Consider the following 15,400-nt stretch of genomic DNA (forward strand, 5'->3'; position numbering starts at 1 on the left):
AGATCTAAATTCTGCAGTCATGAAGTCTCTTGAATTCTTTATGCTTTTTCCAGAGCCACCAGTAGCTTTATAATTGTGCTTCTGAATTGACTTTCTGACATTGAATTGCAATCCAAATGTTGTCACTCTGTGGAAGAGAGTACTGTCTCTGATTCTTTCTAGTCATTTTGCTCAGTGCAGAGTGGCTAAAAATGAGTTGTACTCGAAAAAGAAAGGAAAAAAAGAAAAAACAAACAAAAACAAAAACAATGAGGGGTATCCTCTCGTTTTATATACTGTAAATCCCTTGACTTTTCCTGGAGCTTTCCAACACTGCTCAGCTAAGAACTTGCTCTTCCTCTGTCCTTCCAGCTGGTCTTCCAGGGGAGGAGCCTGCTGTGCTGGTTCTCAGGTGTGTGCACCTGGAAGAGCTGCCCCCCCCCCCTGCTAGGTGCATGGCTCAATCTCAGGTCTACTTCATAGGTTTTCAGGATGATTTGAAAGTTATCTAGGTGAGTTGGTGGGGACAGGTGACTTGGGGACCCTACTCCTCTGCCATCTTGCCCCGCCCCCCAACTTTTATTTTTTAACAGATTTCGTGACAATGTCTAGATCCTATGGTAACTTCTGCCTCTTTTTGTGGACAAAAAAAATACAAATATAGTGCCCTATGAGTCCTATGGAGTTCACTATCTTTCAACATTTCCAAGGCCATTTTAAATCAATCTTGCTTTGAGTTCTATTTTTTTTGTTTTTTTTTAATAAATTAATTTTTTAAATTTAGTTACCCTATTTATTTCTTATTTTTTTAAATAAATTAATTTTTATTGGTGTTCAATTTATCAACATACAGAATAACACCCAGTGCTCATCCCGTCAAGTGTCCCCCTCAGTGCCCGTCACACTCCTCCCCTTCCACCACCCCTAGTTCATTTCCCAGAGTTAGGAGTCTTTATGTTCTGTCTCCCTTTCTGATATTTCCCACACATTTCTTCTCCCTTCCCTTATATTCCCTTTCACTATTATTTATATTCCCCAAATGAATGAGAACATACACTGTTTGTCCTTCTCTGATTGACTTACTTCACTCAGCATAATACCCTCCAGTTCCATCCACGTTTAAGCAAATGGTGGGTATTTGTCGTTTCTAATGGCTGAGTAATATTCCATTGTATACATAAACCACATCTTCTTTATCCATTCGTCTTTCCATGGACACTGAGGCTCCTTCCACAGTTTGGCTATTGTGGACATTGCTGCTAGAAACATCGGGGTGCAGGTGTCCCGGCATTTCATTGCATCTGTGTCTTTGGGGTAAATCCCCAACAGTGCAATTGCTGGGTCATTGGGCAGGTCTATTTTTAACTCTTTGAGGAACCTCCACACAGTTTTCCAGAGTGGCTGCACCAGTTCACAGTCCCACCAACAGTGTAAGAGGGTTCCCTTTTCTCCGCATCCTCTCCAACATTTGTTGTTTCCTGCCTGGTTAATTTTCCCCGTTCTCACTGGTGTGAGGTGGTATCTCATTGTGGTTTTGATTTGTATTTCCCTGATGGCAAGTGATGCAGAGCATTTTCTCATGTGCTTGTTGGCCGTGTCTATGTCTTCCTCTGTGAGATTTCTCTTCATGTCTTTTGCCCATTTCATGATTGGATTGTTTGTTTCTTTGGTGTTGAGTTTAATAAGTTCTTTATAGATTTTGGAAATCTGCTATTTTTTTGAATTAGATTTCCTAATTGAATTGTCTTTCCAACCCAGGGTTAATGGATCACAATGTCACTGACACAGAGGCTGTGACAGAGCACCAGTCTTTAGCCTTTGGCTCAATCCACAAGTCCACATTGGTATCCTTTCCCCAGTTCCAGTCCACAGTCTGTATTTACTGCTCTTTGCTGTCTTAGGCTGTTCCCATTTCCTGTCTGCAGTCTTCATTAATCAAACCTGCTGGTTTTGTCCATGATGGACATTGGTGGTGATGTGTAGAGGGCACTCTATAAAACAGTCCAGAGTAACTTCTAAACCTAGCCCTTGGTTCACAACTCAGATTCCAAGGTGGGAACTATTGGTGGCAGCGACAGTTCTCTATGTGTGTGGAATTGTGCTGCAGTCCCCATTCTTGGAGGTAGGCTGATTCAATCCTTGCTCTAGGCCCTAGTTATTTGGTTACTGTTGGTGTCTGTAGTTCCTCTACCTCAGTAGTTTGGTTTCCCTTAATATGTACATGAGGGAAAGGCTTAGCTTAAAGAAAAATAATAAACAAATGAATAAATAAACAAGCAAAAAATAAATGGTATCCTTAAAAACCCAAATAGATAAGTGTTCTACCCTTTATACATTGTTTATTTTATACCTAAGAACTATGGTTCTGCCCCTTACCCTGTTGGTGGGAATGCAAAGTTGAGCAGCCACTCCAAAACACAGTGTGGAGTTTCCTTAAAAAAGTTAAAAATAGAACTACTGCATGTTCCAGCAATTTCAGGACTAGGTATTTACCAAAAATGACATGAAATTACTCATCCAAAGGAGCACCATGGACCCTGAAGTTATAGCACCTTGATCTATAATAGCCAAATTATGGAAAGAGCTCAAATGTCTATCAACTGATAAACGGATAAAGAAAAGTGATATATATATATGTGTATATATATATACACATATATATACACATATATACATATATTACACACACATATATATACACAAACACATATATATAGTCATCCATAAGAAATATTAGCCATTAGAAATAATGAAATTTTGCCATTTGCATAATCATATATGGAAGTAGAGAGTATCATACTAAGTAAAATAAGTCAGTGAGTGAATGAAAAATGCCATATGATTTCACTCATATATGGAATTTCAGAAACAAAATAAATGATCATAGGGGGCAAAAGAGAGAGGTAAACCAAAAAACAGACTCTTAACTATAGAGAGCAAACTGATGGTTACCAGAGGGGAGGCGCGAAAGGGGATGCATGAAATAGGTGATGGGTATTAAGGGGTGCATATTTTGTGATAACCACCAGGTGTTGTATGTAAGTGTTGAATCACTAAATAATACACTTGAAATTAATATTTCACTGTATATTTACTAACTGGAATGTAAACAAACACTTAAAAGGAAAAGAACTATGGTTCTGGAAGACATAAAAACCTACAAGCTTGTTTTATGTCCCAAATAACTTTACTTGGTAACTTTTTGTTTGGGAAGCACAAAATAAAGCCAGATGAAAAATGTGTCAGTTGCCTCCTATTTGCTATTAGATATAGCTGGACAGAAACGTGTGTTAAGGGTGCCTGGGTGGCTCAGTGATTTGGTGCCTGCCTTCCACTCAGGGCATGATCTTGGGGTCCCAGGATCCAGTCCCACATTGGGCAACCTGCATGGAGCCTGCTTCTCCCTCTACCTATGTCTCTGCCTCTCTTTCTGTGTCTCTCATGAAAAAAATAAAAAAAATCTTAAAAAAAAAAAAAGAAATGTGTATGAAACTTCCATTTATGGTTAAGGTTCTACCAAACTGCTGCCAGACCTCAGGGATATTTCAACTGAGAATTACAATGGCCATTATACATAACAGATAAAGGGCTAGTATCCAATATCTATAATGAACTTATGAAACTATGCACCCAAGAAACAAACAATCCAATCATGAAATGGACAAAAGACATGAACAGGAACTTGATGGGATGAGTGCTGGGTGTTATGCTACATGTTGGCAAATTGAACACCAATAAAAAATTAAAAAACTAAAAAAAGACATGAACAGAAATTTCACCAAAGAAGACATATACATGTTTTTTGTATTCCTCAAATGAATGAAAAATAGTGAAAAGGAATAAAGGGGAAAGGAGAAAAAATAAATGGGAAATATCAGAAAGGGAGACAGAACATGAGAGACTCCTAACTCTGGGAAATGAACTAAGGGTGGTGGAAGGGGAGGTGGGCGGGAGGTGGGGGTGACTGGGTGACGGGCACTCAGGGGGGCACTTGATGGGATGAGCACTGGGTGTTATTCTATATGTTGGCAAATTGAACACCAATAAAAATAAATTTATTAAAAAAAAAAAGAAGACATACACATGGCCAACAAGCACATGAGAAAATGCTCTGCATCACTTGTCATCAGGGAAATACAAATCAAAACCACAATGAGATACCACCTCACACCAGTGAGAATGGGGAAAAATAACAAGAGAGGAAACAACAAATGGTGGAGAGGATGTGGAAAAAGGGGAACCCTTTTGGACTATTGGTGGGAATGTGAAGTGGTACAGCCACTCTGGAAAACTGTGTGGTGGTTCCTCACAGAGTTAAAAATAGAACTACCCTATGACCTAGCAATTGTACTGCTGGGGATTTACCCCAAAGACACAGATGCAATGAAATGCCGGGACACCGGCACCCCAATGTTTCTAGCAGCAACGTCCACAACAGCCAAACTGTGGAAGGAGCCTCGGTGTCCATGGAAAGATGAATGGATAAAGAAGATGTGGTTTATGGATACAATGGAATATTACTCAGCCATTAGAAATGACAAACACCCACCATTTGCTTCAACATGGATGGAACTGGAGGGTATAATGCTGAGTGAAGTAAGTCAATCGGAGAAGGACAAACAGTGTATGTTCTCATTCATTTGGGGAATATAAATAATAGTGAAAGGGAATATAAGGGAAGGGAGAAGAAGTGGGTGGGAAATATCAGGAAGGGAGACAGAACATAAAGACTCCTAATTCTGGGAAACGAACTAGGGGTGGTGGAAGGGGAGGAGGGCAGGGGGTGGGGGTGAATGGGTGACAGGTACTGAGGGGGGCACTTGACGGGATGAGCACTGGGTGTTATTCTGTATGTTGGCAAATTGAACACCAATAAAAAATAAATGTATTATTAAAAAGAAAAAAGACATCAGGGCAATCCCACACCTCTAGTTTTCGGGGTTTCATGCAGGCCCCACAATGACACCCACTATGGGGTTCATGCTGGCCCTGAATTCTCCCTGCCGTCTACAACAGATGTGTGTCCAGTGCACCCCTTTTTTGAAAACTGGAATCATTTCCAGGAATAGAAACCAAGCCCTCCCTGAGCTCCCTCCTGCTGGGGCTGGGCCTTGCCATTTTCTTTAACCAGAAATGATGGAGCTCTGCCCAAGAGAGATGCTAGAGCAGTAAAACCTTCAAATTCCACTCTCCTTCCCAGCTTCACTTCCCTCCTTCTCTCTAGTCTCTTCCTCGGGCAACCCCAAGCCAACACAACTCCTTTCCTTCTTTCTAGAGCTACCTGGGGCTAGAACCAGTTTTGGACTATCCCAGAGGGCACTGAGGCTCAGCATTCAATGTGAAAAGGTTCACATTGCCTTGGGCAGAGCTTGCCTATAACCTCAGTGGGAAGGGTGAGTCCAGGCCTTAGGGCTGGTTCAGGCAGAGGAGTCTGGGGGTAAAATGAAGCAAGCAGGATCCATCCCAAAAGAAGTAGCTTGGCTGTCCTGAGAAGGAGAGCATGAAGCTTCATGATGAGGCCTACAGATGACTGTTAAATTTTACCACACAGGAAACAGTTGGATATGATGGCAGAACAGTGGCAGGTGGGTGTGAGGATGGGTCTCCAGCAGCATCATTGGGCCCCACAGGTTGGCTGAGCAGACAGCCCTTCATGGAACAGAAGGGCCTCATGGGGCTCCCAGGGCAACTCCTCAGTCAAGGAGGCAGTCTTGTACTTTAAAAACTTGCATTCATGTATGTAGAAGTGGTAGATTTTTTTTAAGACCTATTAGCTGGTAGGCACTCATAACTTGCGGGATTGTAAAAGCACACAAGGCAAAAGCATTGTGTGTAGCAAGCAGAAGAAACTATGAGGTGATCCCAGCCAATTCTCTTTTCTATTCCTGTCCTAAAAATGCTTGCAATCTCTCTGCAGAGTTCAGCCTACAAGAGAAACTTATACTCATGGAAGACCTTAAGTACTTATAACAACAGACACAATGACAAACAATCATGTGCAAACATGAGTGCTGCTTAAAATAGATGGGAAACTACTTGGGAATTTTGTTGTGACTTAGATGTTCAAGTTAAAAAGGCACAGGCTAAAAAAAAAAAAGGCACAGGCTTTCCTTAGGTATGCACTTTGTATTAAAAGATGTCAGACTGGGGGGGGGAGGGGCAAGATGGCGGCAGAGCAGGGTCCCCAAGTCACCTGTCCTCAACAAATTACCTAGAAAACCATCCAATCATCCTGAAAATCTACGAATTCGGCCTGAGATTTAAAGAGAGACCAGCCGGAACGCTACAGGGAGAAGAGTTCGCGCTTCCATCAAGGTAGGAAGACGGGGAAAAAGAAATAAAGGAACAAAAGGCCTCCAAGGGGGAGGGGCCCGCGAGGAGCCGGGCTGAGGCCGGGGCGAGTGTCCCCAGGACAGGAGAGCCCCGGCCCTGAGGAGCAGGAGCTGCACCAACCTTCCCCGCGGAAAGGCCTCCTGGGGAATTGGAGCAGGATCCCCAGAAAGGCGGGGACGCCCTCGGGCTCCCGGGGACAGTAACAGAGGAACTGCGCCCCGAGAGTGCACCGAGCTCCCTAAGGGCTGCAGCGCTCGGCGGGACCGGAGCAGCTCTGAGGGGCTCGGGCGGCGGCTCCGCGGAGGGGGCTGCGGGGCGGGAGCGCGAATCCAACAGCGCAGGCCCCGGAGCACAGGGCGCCGGGACACAGCCCAGGATCCGGCCTCCCCCAGGGACAGGCAGAGGCTGGGAGGGCCCAGGACAGAGAGGACGCTCCTGCCTGGAACTGAGCAGATCAGCGACCCGCCCCGGAGCCTCCAGGCCCTGCAGACGGAGAGCCCCGGAGCTACTGCGGGGGCTGACTCCAGGGTCCCAGAGCTGCCCTCGCCACTGTGGCTTCCTCCCCGGGCCTCACGGGGTGAACAACCCCCACTGAGCCCTGCACCAGGCAGGGGCCGAGCAGCTCTCCCAAGTGCTAACACCTGAGAATCAGCACAGCTGGCCCCTCCCCCAGAAGACCAGCGACACGGACCAGTTCCAAGGGAAGTCAAGGGACTTAAAGTACACAGAATCGGAAGATACTCCCCCGTGTTTTTGTTTTTGTTTTTGTTTTTGTTTTTGGTTTGTTTTGTTTTGTGCTTTTTTTTCCTCTCTTTCTTCTTGATTTCTGATTGCTTCCCCCACCCCCCTTCTTTTTTCTTTTTTCTCCTTTCTTTCTTTTTCTTCTCTTTTTCCCGTTTTTTTTTCTTCTTTCTCTTTTTTCTTTTTCTCTTTTCTTTCCTTCTCTCTCTTTTTCTCCTTTTCCCAATACAACTTGTTTTTGGCCACTCTGCACTGAGCAAAATGACTAGAAGGAAAACCTCACCTCAAAAAAAAGAATCAGAAACAGCCCACTCTCCCACAGAGTTACAAAATATGGATTACAATTCAATGTCAGAAAGCCAATTCAGAAGCACTATTTTACAGCTACTGGTGGCTCTAGGAAAAACCATAAAGGACTCAAGAGACTTCATGACTGCAGAATTTAGATCCAATCAGGCAGAAATTAAAAATCAATTAAATGAGATGCAATCCAAGCTAGAAGTCCTAACGAGGAGGGTTAACGAGGTGGAAGAACGAGTGAGTGACATAGAAGACAAGTTGATGGCAAAGAGGGAAACTGAGGAAAAAAGAGACAAGCAATTAAAAGACCATGAGGATAGATTAAGGGAAATAAATGACAGCCTGAGGAAGAAAAACCTACGTTTAATTGGGGTTCCTGAGGGCGCCGAAAGGGACAGAGGGCCAGAATATGTATTTGAACAAATCCTAGCTGAAAACTTTCCTAATCTGGGAAGGGAAACAGGCATTCAGATCCAGGAAATAGAGAGATCCCCCCCTAAAATCAACAAAAACCGTTCAACACCTCGACATTTAATAGGGAAGCTTGCAAATTCCAAAGATAAGGAGAAGATCCTTAAAGCAGCAAGAGAAAAAAAGTCCCTGACTTTTATGGGGAGGAATATTAGGGTAACAGCAGACCTCTCCACAGAGACCTGGCAGGCCAGAAAGGGCTGGCAGGATATATTCAGGGTCCTAAATGAAAAGAACATGCAACCAAGAATACTTTACCCAGCAAGGCTTTCATTCAAAATGGAAGGAGAGATAAAGAGCTTCCAAGACAGGCAGGAACTGAAAGAATATGTAACCTCCAAACCAGCTCTGCAAGAAATTTTAAGGGGGACTCTTAAAATTCCCCTTTAAGAAGAAGTTCAGTGGAACAATCCACAAAAACAAGGACTGAATAGATATGATGACACTAAACTCATATCTATCAATAGTAACTCTGAATGTGAACGGGCTTAATGACCCCATCAAAAGGCGCAGGGTTTCAGACTGGATAAAAAAGCAGGACCCATCTATTTGCTGTCTACAAGAGACTCATTTTAGACAGAAGGACACCTACAACCTGAAAATAAAAGGTTGGAGAACCATTTACCATTCAAATGGTCCTCAAAAGAAAGCAGGGGTTGCCATCCTTATATCAGATAAATTAAAATTTACCCCGAAGACTATAGTGAGAGATGAAGAGGGACACTATCTCATTCTCAAAGGATCTATCCAACAAGAGGACTTAACAATCCTCAATATATATGCCCCGAATGTGGGAGCTGCCAAATATGTAAACCAATTAATAACCAAACTGAAGAAATACTTAGATAATAATACACTTATACTTGGTGACTTAAATCTAGCTCTTTCTACCCTGGATAGGTCTTCTAAGCACAACATCTCCAAAGAAACGAGAGCTTTAAATGATACACTGGACCAGATGGATTTCACAGATATCTACAGAACTTTACATCCAAACTCAACTGAATACACATTCTTCTCAAGTGCACATGGAACTTTCTCCAGAATAGACCACATACTGGGTCACAAATCGGGTCTCAACCGATACCAAAAGATCCGGATAGTCCCCTGTATATTCTCAGACCATAATGCCTTGAAATTAGAACTTAATCACAACAAGAAGTATGGAAGGACCACAAACACGTGGAGGTTAAGGACCATCCTGCTGAAAGATGAAAAGGTCAACCAGGAAATTAAGGAAGAATTAAAAAGATTCATGGAAACTAATGAGAATTAAGATACAACCGTTCAAAATCTTTGGGATGCAGCAAAAGCAGTCCTGAGGGGGAAATACATCGCAATACAAGCATCCATTCAAAAACTGGAAAGATCTCAAATTCAAAAGCTCACCTTACACATAAAGGAACTAGAGAAAAAGCAACAAATAGACCCCACCCCCAGCAGAAGAAGACAGTTAATTAAAATTCAAGCAGAACTCAATGATATCGAGACCAAAAGAACTGTGGAACAGATCAACAGAACCAGGAGTTGGTTCTTTGAAAGAATTAATAAGATAGATAAACCATTAGCCAACCTTATTAAAAAGAAGAGAGAGAAGACTCAAATTAATAAAATCATGAATGAGAAAGGAGAGATCACTACCAACACCAAGGAAATACAAACGATTTTAAAAACATATTATGAACAGCTGTACGCCAATAAATTAGGAAATCTAGAAGAAATGGACGCATTCCTGGAAAGCCACAAACTACCAAAACTGGAACAGGAAGAAATAGAAAACCTGAACAGGCCAATAACCAGGGAGGAAATTGAAGCAGTCATCAAAAACCTCCCAAGACACAAGAGTCCAGGGCCAGATGGCTTCCCAGGGGAATTCTATCAAACGTTTAAAGAAGAAATCATACCCATTCTACTAAAGCTGTTTGGAAAGATAGAAAGAGATGGAGTACTTCCAAATTCGTTCTATGAGGCCAGCATCACCTTAATTCCAAAACCAGACAAAGACCCCACCAAAAAGGAGAATTACAGACCAATATCCCTGATGAACATGGATGCAAAAATTCTCAACAAGATACTAGCCAATAGGATGCAACAACACATTAAGAAAATTATCCACCATGACCAAGTAGGATTTATCCCCGGGACACAAGGCTGGTTCAACACTCGTAAAACCATCAATGTGATTCATCATATCAGCAAGAGAAAAACCAAGAACCATATGATCCTCTCATTAGATGCAGAGAAAGCATTTGACAAAATACAGCATCCATTCCTGATCAAAACCCTTCAGAGTGTTGGGATAGAGGGAACTTTCCTCGACATCTTAAAAGCCATTTACGAAAAGCCCACAGCAAATATCATTCTCAATGGGGAAGCACTGGGAGCCTTTCCCCTAAGATCAGGAACAAGACAGGGATGTCCACTCTCACCACTGCTGTTCAACATAGTTCTGGAAGTCCTAGCCTCAGCAATCAGACAACAAAAAGACATTAAAGGCATTCAAATTGGCAAAGAAGAAGTCAAACTCTCCCTCTTCGCCGATGACATGATACTCTACATAGAAAACCCAAAAGCCTCCACCCCAAGATTGCTAGAACTCATACAGCAATTCGGCAGTGTGGCAGGATACAAAATCAATGCCCAGAAATCAATGGCATTTCTATACACTAACAATGAGACTGAAGAAAGAGAAATTAAGGAGTCAATCCCATTTACAATTGCACCCAAAAGCATAAGATACCTAGGAATAAACCTAACCAAAGAGGTAAAAGATCTATACCCTAAAAACTATAGAACACTTCTGAAAGAAATTGAGGAAGACACAAAGAGATGGAAAAATATTCCATGCTCATGGATTGGCAGAATTAATATTGTAAAAATGTCAATGTTACCCAGGGCAATTTATACGTTTAATGCAATCCCTATCAAAATACCATGGACTTTCTTCAGAGAGTTAGAACAAATTATTTTAAGATTTGTGTGGAATCAGAAAAGACCTCGAATAGCCAGGGGAATTTTAAAAAAGAAAACCATAGCTGGGGGCATCACAATGCCAGATTTCAGATTGTACTACAAAGCTGTGGTCATCAAGACAGTGTGGTACTGGCACAAAAACAGACACATAGATCAATGGAACAGAATAGAGAACCCAGAAGTGGACCCTGAAATGTACGGTCATCTAATATTCGATAAAGGAGGAAAGACTATCCATTGGAAGAAAGACAGTCTCTTCAATAAATGGTGCTGGGAAAATTGGACATCCACATGCAGAAGAATGAAACTGGACCACTCTCTTTCACCATACACAAAGATAAACTCAAAATGGATGAGACATCTAAATGTGAGACAAGATTCCATCAAAATCCTAGAGGAGAACACAGGCAACACCCTTTTTGAACTTGGCCACAGTAACTTCTTGCAAGATACATCCACAAAGGCAAAAGAAACAAAAGCAAAAATGAACTATTGGGACTTCATCAAGATAAGAAGCTTTTGCACAGCAAAGGATACAGTCAACAAAACTCAAAGACAACCTACAGAATGGGAGAAGATATTTGCAAATGACATATCAGATAAAGGGCTAGTTTCCAAAATCTATAAAGAACTTATTAAACTCAACACCAAAGAAACAAACAATCCAATCATGAAATGGGCAAAAGACATGAAGAGAAATCTCACAGAGGAAGACATGGACATGGCCAACAAGCACATGAGAAAATGCTCTGCATCACTTGCCATCAGGGAAATACAAATCAAAACCACAATGAGATACCACCTCACACCGGTGAGAATGGGGAAAATTAACAAGGCAGGAAACAACAAATGTTGGAGAGGATGCGGAGAAAAGGGAACCCTCTTACACTGTTGGTGGGACTGTGAACTGGTGCAGCCACTCTGGAAAACTGTGTGGAGGTTCCTCAAAGAGTTAAAAATAGACCTGCCCTACGACCCAGCAATTGCACTGTTGGGGATTTACCCCAAAGATTCAGATGCAATGAAACGTCGGGACACCTGCACCCCAATGTTTCTATCAGCAATGGCCACAATAGCCAAACTGTGGAAGGAGCCTCGGTGTCCATCGAAAGATGAATGGATAAAGACGATGTGGTCTATGTATACAATGGAATATTACTCAGCAATTAGAAACGACAAATACCCACCATTTGCTTCAACATGGATGGAACTGGAGGGTATTATGCTGAGTGAAATAAGTCAATCGGAGAAGGACAAACAGTGTATGTTCTCATTCATTTGGGGAATATGAATAATAGTGAAAGGGAATATAAAGGAAGGGAAAAGAAATGTTGGGAAATATCAGGAAGGGAGACAGAACATAAAGACTCCTAACTCGGGGAAATGAACTAGGGGTGGTGGAAGGGGAGGAGGGCGGGTGTTGGAGGGGAATGTGTGATGGGCACTGAGGTGGACACTTGACGGGATGAGCACTGGGTGTTTTTCTGTATGTTGGTAAATTGAACACCAATAAAAGTTAATTTAAAAAAAAATAAATAAACATAAAAAAAAAAGATGTCAGACTGGGATGCCTAGGTAGCTCAATTGTTGAGTATCTGCCTTTGGCTCAGGGTGTGATCCTGGAGTCCCGGGATCCAGTCCCACATTGGACTCCCTGCATGGAGCCTGCTTCTCCCTCTGCCTATGTCTCTGCCTCTCTCTGTGTGTGTCACTGATGAATAAATAAATGAAATCTTTAAAAAAAAAAAAAGATGCCAGATTTTTATGAAGAAATGTCTCAAGAGGAAAGAAAATGCACTTTTCAATATTAATCAAAATAGTTTATTCTTGACTCTAAAGACAAATGTAATGAGAACATATAGATCCTAAGCACTGAAGGATGTGGACAGCTGGCACAAAATCATCACTGCCCTGCAGGTATCCACCATGTTGTTCTGCTAAATCAGTTTGGGTGGAGGAAGAACCTGCATCTTTTTGAGTCCTGACTGAGTGACCCTCATGATGTTTTGCTGCTTAAATTCTCTCGTCTGTAAACTGCTTTGGCACTGACCCTGGCATCACAGCTACAGAGTATTCCTCAATGGTCTCCTTCCTTACATGTGTGCATATTCCTGAATGAGGGTTTTACTCACTCTGTACTCAAAATATCTTTGTTAGCAGCATGGGTGTGGATCTGATGGCGTGAACTTGATGCTGAGGCTGATATTCTTGTTTCTCTGTTCACCCATGCTTCTAACTCCTCTGTTCTTCTTTCTTCAGGTTACTCCACTGGTCAGCAGTGTAATGTAGCCAGTCCTATCCCTTCACACCACATTACCCACATCCTTCACCTCTGCTCTGCCATGCCAGAGGGTGTTATATGCAGCAGGTGCCATGACCATTGAAAAGGCCTTGGGAGAAGGCACACTGCTGAGGGTGGTTTCTGTGGTCAGGGGAACCCTGTAGACAGCATCCAGTACCCCAGTGAGCATTGCACTGAGTGGGGACTGTGGCAGCTGCCATGTCTCCTTCATCAATCCATTGCAAGGAATTGGGTAGGAGGAGGAGGACTCAGCTCCCACTGGGGTGGTGAGGACCACTGACACACTTGCCACTATTCTCATTTCACCATTGTGGTACTGTGGGATGTGGCAGTCATGCAAAACCTGTATAACTGTGAAGGAGATGCAGGTTAGCTGATACGACTTCACCATCAGCCTGCATCCAAGAGTTCCGCGTGAATCTCAAGAAGTTTGCCAAAATCATATGTAACCTGGAAAAGTGGTTCCATATCATCAGAGCAAGCTGAACAAGGATCTCAGCACAAGTGCATTCTGGGAGGAATGACTCCTGCAGAATATCTGGGAGATTATCCTTGAAACTCCCCCAGAAGAAGTGGGTGTGTGAACCCATCATATCCTAGGTCTCTAGTCTTGACCCTTGATTGCCTGACTTCTAAGAACTTAGGAACACCTTGAACAAGGGTCTCTCTGACATCAGGAAACATGTTCCACTAAAAAACCTGTCTACATCAGTGAGAAGATCCTCAATGACAAGGCAATCTCTCTGCAGATGGGAATCACCAGACAGTGTTTGCAGGACACCCTTGGTGTTCAAAATGAAGATGATTTGGAGTAGTGTCTGAATACCTGCTGTTGTTTCTTTGGAATGGGTGATGAATCTCTCTAGAGTGTGGCACAGAGTCTGGGATGCCCATGAAGGAGTACAGCACCATCATGAAATCCTTAGATCTGTACCCTCTCTATAAAAATGAACTGGGGACTGACTTCATGACTTCTCCACTAGTGAAGTATTCCTTAGTCTTCTTAGGTACATCCACTTCTTGGGTGACCATGGCATTCTCTGCTTTAGCTGACTGAAGAAATGATGCACCCTTGAATTAGATGCCAAGGAAATGAAGACCATCCTGAGGAAATCCTTTCTTCCAGAGCTAACCACCTGGACATAGTCCAATAGGTTCATTCTCAAGTGGAAGTCAGGTTGCCTTCAGATCCTCTTCCAGGAGGATACAGTTTTTTCTCCACTAGAAAGGAATGGATTTAACCTAACACTTTCTTTTATCTCTAAGAGTTTCTTGAAAGCAATTTTTAAAATGATCTGTCTTCCTAAACCCAATCCTAATGCACTGTTCCCTTGAAAAATAACTATTTGTTAAGTCATTAAATAAGTTCTCTGGGTTTAGAATATAGAAATTTTAAGTTGCAAATTGTCATGTATGTCTGGAGCAATCTTTTTAATCTCAGAGCCTATGGCAACAGCAAGCACATCAAAACTACTCAGCACTAGTTTCGTGAAGTGCACTCCCCACATGCCACAGAAGATGTCCACCTCCCTAAAGCTAGTTAGAGTTGAGGATCGGACAGGAGGATGGAGAAACTCTACCAGCATCACCCCAGGGTGGGGGAAAGACATGGAATTTCAGGGTAAAGGGGCATGGAGACCTACACAATTGAAGCCAGTGATGTATAACAGTGGGAGATAATACATTTTTGTTTGTTTATTATTAAAATAATAATAATAAAATAAATGATAATAAAATAAAATAATTTTTTATAAATTTATTTTTTATTGGTGTTCAATTTGCCAACATATAGAATAATACCCAGTGCTCATCCCGTCAAGTGTCCACCTCATTCCCCTTCACCCAGTCACCCCCACCCCCCACCCCCCTCCCTTCCACCACCCCTAGTTCGTTTCCCAGAGTTAGGAGTCTTTATGTTCTGTCTCCCTTCCTGATATTTCCCACTCATTTTTTCTCCTTTCCCCTTTATTCCCTTTTACTATTTTTTATATTCCCCAAATGAATGAGACCATATAATGTTTGTCCTTCTCCGATTGACTTATTTCACTCAGCATAATACCCTCCAGCTCCATCCACATTGAAGCAAATGGTGGGTATTTGTCGTTTCTAATGGCTGAGTAATATTCCACTGTATACATAAACCACATCTTCTTTATCCATTCATCTTTTGATGGAAAGAGAAAATCTTAAGCAGGCTCTATACTCAGCACAGAGCCCAATGCAGAAAAAAAATGCTGCAATTCTACAAAGAGAAAAGCAACCACTTTTTCTAAGGAAGGAGGTACAGAGACTTGAATCTGG

The 15,400-nt window shown here is 42.3% G+C and overlaps 1 pseudogene; it reads left to right on the forward strand.

The window, feature by feature from the left end:
* The window catches only part of LOC140594837 (immunity-related GTPase family M protein 1-like), a 47,111-nt pseudogene extending 32,955 nt beyond the window's left edge, over positions 1 to 14,156 (forward strand).
* The last annotated feature ends 1,244 nt before the right edge of the window (positions 14,157 to 15,400 follow it).

The sequence above is a fragment of the Vulpes vulpes genome, chromosome 12 (genome assembly GCF_048418805.1).
Source record: "Vulpes vulpes isolate BD-2025 chromosome 12, VulVul3, whole genome shotgun sequence".
NCBI classification, from domain to species: Eukaryota; Metazoa; Chordata; class Mammalia; order Carnivora; family Canidae; genus Vulpes; species Vulpes vulpes.